At 40.1% G+C, this 8,032-nt stretch overlaps 1 long non-coding RNA gene across 1 annotated transcript; it reads right to left on the bottom strand.

The window, feature by feature from the left end:
- Positions 1-399: 399 nt before the first annotated feature.
- Positions 400-4,485, bottom strand: LOC311430889. The gene is made up of 2 exons (XR_014689102.1): positions 4,213-4,485; positions 400-2,624 (listed from the first exon to the last, which is right to left on the bottom strand). It is a non-coding gene; the product is annotated as an uncharacterized lncRNA (long non-coding RNA).
- Positions 4,486-8,032: the final 3,547 nt, after the last annotated feature.

Raw genomic sequence — 8,032 nt, 5'->3', positions numbered from 1 at the left:
TTGCTCCAGTAAGGAAAAGAGAAACTAAACCCACTTCCCCCCCCCCCCCCCACACCCCAGTTGCTGACATCCAAAGCCAGAGCATATGTTACAGCAATTGAGAGACTAGATTTAGATATCAAGGCTAAACTTCTTGTGTATACACTGAACAAGTACTAAGTTCATGTTAAAACCTAAGATTTTATTTCTCGTTTAGTCATTTAGTCTCTCTCCAAAACATTTTAATTTTTTTTTTTTCCTGAAGCCTTTACATTTCTTTGCAACACAGATGAGCAGCACGTGAAGAATGGCAATCATGAGGTATGTAAGAGTTTTAGCAAGGTGCTACTGCTGGGAAATTTTGGCTTCTCTCTGCAGAGTGAGTTAGTTAAGAAAACAGACACAATTTCACTATAAATACTGTTTATGACAACCAAATCTTAGATATTTATTTCCATGACATCAAACCAAGGGAGAAATAATCCCATTCACAGTTTAACCAGGCATATCTAAGCCAGATGAATGCCTATATTAGCTTTCAAAAAAATCAGCTTCCTTAATAAATATAGATAAATTCACAGTTCATTGCTAAATCTAACAACTTCCTCTTTTTTTCTTTTCTTTACACTATGCATGGTTTAACTCTCATTCTTTATCTCTTCCTTCAAAAAAAACTTGACCTTTCTAAATTACTCAACAGTGGATTTCAGAGGCATTCAAGTTGCTGTGCTTGAGATCTTTCTCCTTTGAAGCTGATGGAAGCTTTGTCATGGGCTTCAATCAGGAAGAGATTTCATTCCCAGCAGGAGAGTTGCAATTCCATCACCACTCCTATTCATAGCCAATGTCTCTCAAAATCAGGAGGGAACCATCACTTCCTCTCAAACTGCTGAGATAATGACCAGCCTAAAATGTGAATACTGATAACAAGGGTACTAAAAAGCAGAAAGGAGACAAATATTATTTTATTTTTTTTGTCATTGTCATCAGTATTTATACACAGCATTTGCAGTATTGTGGCATAAATGGCATAGATTTATTCCCTTCAGGAAACATAATTTTTTCATAGGAATGTAGGAGACACAACGAAAACAGTTCTCTGAAACCTGTTTGGCTGTCCTGTTCTTAAACTTGGGTTTCCTGCATTTCAACTATGCACAACAAAACACTGAATGTCAGTCTCTTCCTCAATTCAAGATTTGATCCTGGATCTGTAATTACAAAAATGGACTCAGAACTAGAGTATTCCCATTTGAAAATATGGTGTTGTTGGTATATTTGTTTGTTTGTTTTTGACAAGCCAACACTTCTCAAAATTTTGAGGGGGAAAAAGTAAAAAAAAAAAAAAAAAAAGTTCCAGATACTTGAGGTCAGGACCACAGGCATGACTCCAAATCAGGAAATAAATGCACGATGTTTTTACATCAATGACACTGCTTTTTTGCATTAAATGTAAATTCACTGTCAGTTTAAAACAGAGCTTTGAATGCAACATTAGGGTAATTTTTCTTGCACAAATAGAAGCCTGACTTAAATTACCTCAAATTACCTTTTTTTTTCTTCTTTTCTTAGAAATATTTAAGTAGAGTCCGCTACACTTCAAAATGAAACATTTTATGTAATTCCAGAATTTTACAGAACAAATATACATATATATATTATCTAGATCTATTCTTGTATGACTATTAGACAGCATTGTTAATAAAGCAAGAGCTTTTTATGCAACTTTAAGACTAATTACACTAAAAGAAATTGCAAATACATTGCACAGAATTTCTTGTGCCTTACTCTTTAAGAAAAATCTCATGTAAATACTTGCTTTTATATCTTAATCTTAGTAACTCTCATAAAACAAGTTTAGGAGCTGTATAGAAATCCATGATTTCCATTTCAGAAGCAACACAATTTGGGGAAATCTGGTATAATACTATTTTCCCTCCTTATTATTAACTTCTTACTTATGAGCTTTCCTCCTTCATCAGCTGTAAAGACTTTCAATCATGTGACGACATACACTGTTTTTACATCATGTAGTCAGCAGAGAGCTGATTTGTGGTGATGATTCCACAGGCACCTAGTGATGCTACCACAGCAGCAGCTATTTCATTGCTCCTGAATGAGCAGCAGTTAGTCATTACTGCCCACCAGGGAAGTGACTCATCACTCATGTTTCACAATGACATGCACTGGACAAGAAGTACACCACCTATCATTATATCGAGGATGGCTCCAGAGACCTGAGCACAGGAAAGAACGTATATTTCATGCTGTAAACAATTTAGATGACAGCAGTCACATCCATTTTATGAAAAGCAACAAAGAAAATAAGAGTGACTTGCTGCACAGAACTAAGCCTCCAGCAACAAGTCTTCTCTGATGAACATCTAAGAGAACAGAGTAGCTACATTTTTACAAGACTATGCTTTTCCTTTCTTAAGAGTTATTTTTCATCAGTTCTATCTGGTGTCTTTGCTGCTTTATTATGAACATGTGGCTATAAATACCTCTTTATAAAAACTACTGTATGCTCAAGTGATGTTTGAGACAGGTCCCTGAGCTGGAGGTCCTTTCTGCTGCTGTCCATTCCAAGGCACTCTGTGGTCTTCCTCATAGCACAGACAGCTCTGTGTCAGCTCACGAGACATCTGAAGGAAGTAAGATGCAGGTTATCAGTCTGATGATAGCAGTTGTACTACCACTTAGACAGGAATAAACGAGATTAGGAGAGCCTCAGCTAGCCATCAGAGCTCTTCAACAACTCAGCCATCGCAGAGGTCAAAGTCTCAGCAGGCTTTGTTTGGACTGAGCAGAGAAAGAAAAATAGATGAGTTGTGAGTTCAAGGAATGTTTCCCAGAACACCTATATTATGTGAGCACATATATATGCCTAGACTTAGGTTGTTCTCTTAAACCTTTTCGAGCATCTCTATAGATGTGTGCTAGCCTTTTCCAAGCCTCCAAGCTTGGACATATGACCAAGCAAATCATATTTTGAAAACTATCTGTGGATATTCCATACCACCTTTCACCGTGATCATATTTTAATATACATAGCTGCATATAGTCATCTATACTGTTCCTGCTCTCAAGATGATGTATTGTTCTCATTATCCCAGATGGAAGCAAGCAAAATCTACTGTGTAGGTAGCAGATACAGAAAAAGGGGCTCACTTTCAGATACCAGTGAGGTTGCATTTTATTTAGGACATGAGATAAGACTGCCTGCCACAGACTAAATTCTGATCAGCTCTATATGCACATGCATATGACTCCTCCTTAAATTAGTGTGATTGAAGGTTTCCAACAGCATAATCTCACCATAAATTATAAATATATGTCCACAAACAAACAAACTCTTAAAAATCTTGTCTGCCAGGACTCTGTATTTATGGCTTGGCAGCTCTGCAAGTTACTGTGAATGCCACAGCTTGCTCAGAACCTGAATATTCATTGAAGCAAAACACTTTTAACCTATCTGAAAAAGTTAAAAATGATAACTGAGAAGTGGCTAATCTGAGCACAGCCTGGGACCATGCTGACAAGAGGTCGTTCACTCCACCATACCAACAAGTGTGTATAGCATTAAGTGACCCTTCCAGTTAGGTTACAGCCCACAGAATGCTATCAGGCAGAGTGTTAAGAGGGACTGAGACAGCTCCTTAGCAGAGGAATAATTCTTTCAAGAAAGGCTAACGTGCTCCTGGGATAGATCAGCAACCAGAAGTACAAACACCAGGCAAATTGGCTGTAGCACAAGCATCACTTCATCAGTGAAGGGAGGGGAAAGAAGGGGAGCCAAGCACAAAGTTTCTGCATGTTTTCCCAATGACACTGTTCATAAAAACAACTGATTTGCCACAAAGCCTTTTAACCAGGACAGTTTACACAGTTATTACATTCCTAATTTGCAGCACATACGGTACAGAGGCAGCATAGTGAAGAAGAAATCAATGATATTTGTCAAAGTAAATGGCACAGAAAGCATTCAGAGACACATACTTCGAAGAGAAGGAGGGAGAGACAAGAGAACGACTGCCACCGCAAGCACCAGCATTTCCACCCCTTCGTTAGTACCACCAAGTTATTCTTAAAATATGTTCCACTTATCTGGGAAGAGCTGCGGATGCAGTGAGGGTTACACGAAGAGCTGATTCCCAAGCTTCCGCCCTCTCTTCTTCCTCTCAACCCCTCCCCTCGGGTCAAAACCAAAACAACACCCAAATCCATACAAACCGAGAACCATGCTCTTTTGTTGTTGTTGTTTCGTGCTGAAACTAAATTTCCCCGAGGGGCGACATCCTCACCGCGTCCGCTGCCCGTCGCTGAGCCCTCCAGCCTCTCGGGAGAGCAACCCGCTGCTCCCTCCCACAGAGGTGACGGAGGGGGCCAAGAAGCATCCTCTGGACTAGGGTTAGAAGCACTGGCAGAAGCAGGCAGCGGCCGGCCCCGAGGCTCCCCTACCTCCTCCGGTCCGTCCCCTGCCTCCTCCGGTCCTTCCCCTGCCTCCTCCGGTCCTCCCACCGCCGCTCCGCCCGCGGCAGCCCCCGGGGCGGGGATGGAGGGAGGGGACGCACGGGCTTGGAGGAATCCGTGCTAATTGACGGCACCTATAGCTCGGCGCCTATACATAGCACGCTCTCCCTGTCACTGCCTCCCCGTCTCCTTCCTCGCCTTCCCGTCCCCTGGGGAAAAGATTTGCCAAACCGCCTGGTAAGCCCCCGGCGGGTGGGAGCTGGGAGCCTGACCCACTGCAGCTCCCCGCTTCCCTCCCGTGCTCTCCGGGGCTCCCCCTGCGGAACGAGGCACTGCATCCTACCGTAATTTCGAGCTGCTCTTTGGCTGGCATTTTTATTTTTGCAGAAAGAATAAGGAGAAGGCACCGGTGGTTGCCTTCACAACTTCACAGCTGCTAGAGCTGCCCAGTTAAGCACAAACAACATATCCCCATTTGAAGACTTTTCAAAGTTTTTCAACCCACTGAAAGCAAAAATCTGTTGATGTTCAAGAAAAACATCCATTATGTCAGCTGCAAAGAAAGCCGGCTTTATTTAGTGAGTGACAGTGATTTCCCTCCAAGGTTTGCACTTAGCAGCTGCTCATTTCTTTTTCTGCTTTTAGGGTGGTCAGCCAAGCTGCTGGTCAGCCAGGCTGCAAAGAATCTCTGGAAATGGCTTCTCATCACAGCAAAAGTTGCTTTGCACCATGTAACTAAAGCAGCAATAGCCAGAAGACCTCCATGATCATGAAGGGCTTTCAAACACAGATAGAACCTAGGAGAAACAAAATAATGAGCAGGAGTTGAACTCTACTCCCAACATAACTTAGAAACCAGCACCTGTATGTCTGTGAGCCAAGATCTGACTGTTCAAAGCCTTGCTCTGACCCTTATGAAGCACTCTGGAAAATTGAGCACAAGTTTTGAGGTAATGCCTCCACTGCATGTTGGGCTGCCGCCCAACAGATCCTTGAAGCTGTTCTTCCTTCTTGTTTTGTAAAAGGAACAGTAAAGCCCCTGGATGATTTTTTTTTTTTTTTTCTTTTCTCAAATTCTTCTGCAGTACAGGGGACGTTAAATTTCCTCCCTTGGTTTCTTTTCTGTGAAAAGAAACTCTATCTGTACAAAGGGATTGCTTCCCCCTCTGCAGGGACCAGCAGTGTTCCTAGAGCTTGGAGTTGGGCTCTCACCCATGCCATCCATTTCAAGCTCTTCATGCTTCATTTGATCAACATTTAGCACATAACAAACTTTTAGAGCACTTTCCAGCTTTTTCAAGGAAACAGCAAGAGAACCATTTGCTTTCAACTCCTCTAGCTCTTTGGAGCTATCGATCTGCACAGTATAGCTCCTCACTGCCAGGCTTGATCTGCTTTTCCTTTCTGGAATCACACAGTGGCAGAAAAAAATAGCTGTCCTGGATAAGTGCAGAGGTTTTCAAGGCTTGCTTCCCTGCAGACAAACCTTTCAGAACTGTCTACAGGCTTAAATGGGCACTTGTGGAAAAGCTTCATCTATCTATCTTTTGAAGGCAAGTAATTTCCCCATGTCCATGGGAGAAATAACTGCAGTGAAGAAGATAATTCTACCACTAAACAAGGGATAAAAATCCAAAAGATTGGCCCTAAGTTTCCTGACTTCTTCTGTAACCTCAATGACTGACAGGAAATGTCCCCAAGTTTTATTCTCCTCATTCTTTGCTGTCAATTCGTTTCCTTAAATCTTGTCTCAAACAGTTCAGCAAAGCTGAAGGTCTTGCAGTGCTATTTGGCAAGTATAGTTGAAAGCTTTAACTTTGGTAGCTATATCAGCTGTAGCATGATGAATAGATATTCAGCAAGATATGTAGAGGGAACATTTGAATCTCTCAGCTGGATAGTCAGAAGGAAAATTAACAAACAATTAACAAATTCAATGGTATTTTGAATTCATAATCTTAAGTCTTGAGGGACACGAGGTGAGAGTTGACTTGATGTACAGGAGATAGATAATGATCTCTAAGGTAGAAGTAGTGAAGTAGTTGATCTTTTGTTCTTTGATATGAAAAAGATTAGTACCTTCATAAAAAGCTATTTCTGACCCTTATAATTAATTCCTTTTTATAGAATATTTATGGTGGCTAGTTCAGCTAAGAGATTACATGGGACGTTCTGTGAAGGCATTTAAGTGAAGGGATTCATGCAGATTGTTGTGATACAGGAATTTACTTTCTTTTTTTTTTCAATATGACAAAAAGGTAATCCCCCCAATTCCTTCTCTGATCTTGTGACAAATTTGAGATCTGTTACCATTTTGCCCACTAAATTTCACTTCTGTTTTTCCTCAGCATATCACTGCTGTTCAACTGGCAGTTGTTTGCAATAAATATTTGTTTCAGTCATTTTTTTCTTTATTTTTTTTTTCACTGCATGTGTTCCTGTGTATTTTCTAGACATCTACTCAAGAGCAAGATAAACTTTTTTTTTTTTTTTTTTTTTTTTTTCCTCTTTCCTTCAGGCTACAAGCAGAACTTAAAAGAAAGGAAGTGATCAGGTAGAGAGAGGACTACATTTAGCATTTTTGCTGATAATGTCTTTTTATATATTTTCTTGTTATATACTCCAGTGCTCTCCAGAGAATGCTTCATATTTGTTCTCCTGGATGATTAGTTGGCTCCCACTGATTAATTAGAAAACAATCGAGTAAGTACTAAGATTCTAAATGAACGGTTAAGTTCTTAAACAATTTTTTATTCTAATAAACATTTTTTTATTCTAATAGCATGGTAACAGAATACTGTGCTAAAACCAAAGATAGAGGCTATAGCACAGTCATAACTAAAGGAAGAACAAAGGTGCAATCAGTCATTATTACTGGCTAGATAGCAATAATACATAGCAATCAGCGTGGTTTCTAGGTGACTCACAATGGCACAATAGTTTTGAAATTTGAAGTACAAAAAGACAAGGCTACCCAAAGGTCTCAGTATCACTTTCAGAAAAGGTTTCACATCTCTAGTTTAACAGAAGTGAAATTTATAAACGGTAACATGGAAGCATGAATTGTACTCGACATGAAAGCCATAATGACCATGAGACATCTGAATTACATCACTTGAACTATTTCAGTATGTTGATATTGGAAGACAGTGTATGGACAGGTCTGCCCATATTTAAGAATGGGATCTTAAATGTATTGCTATTTCATGTCTTAAGCTCTTGCTATTTAAACAGAAGTATTTTTATTCCATCAAGGTTACTGACTTGATTTCTGAGTAGTTGCATGCTGCTATGAAAGAGGAGAGGAAAAAAAGCTGGTTTATCTATCTGTCTATCTATCTGTCTATTTATTTATTTATCTTTCACTGTAAGTAGAAGAATCTTTCTGTTTTATGACAGCGTAAAAATTAAGCCTGTCTTAACGTAAACAGATGGTAACAGATCCTGGATGACTGACATTTACTATGCCCACGCACAGCTCCCAGAGGACTCTACTTTCAATGTATTCCAGTGGAAATCCAGCAGTTTAGGGATGCACTTTCCAGTTTTACAGAACTTTTAGTACTGAATCTAAGACTTC

Source organism: Aythya ferina, assembly GCF_964211825.1.
Source record: "Aythya ferina genome assembly, chromosome: 2".
NCBI classification, from domain to species: Eukaryota; Metazoa; Chordata; class Aves; order Anseriformes; family Anatidae; genus Aythya; species Aythya ferina.
This window is presented reverse-complemented; position numbering and strand designations above follow the sequence as displayed.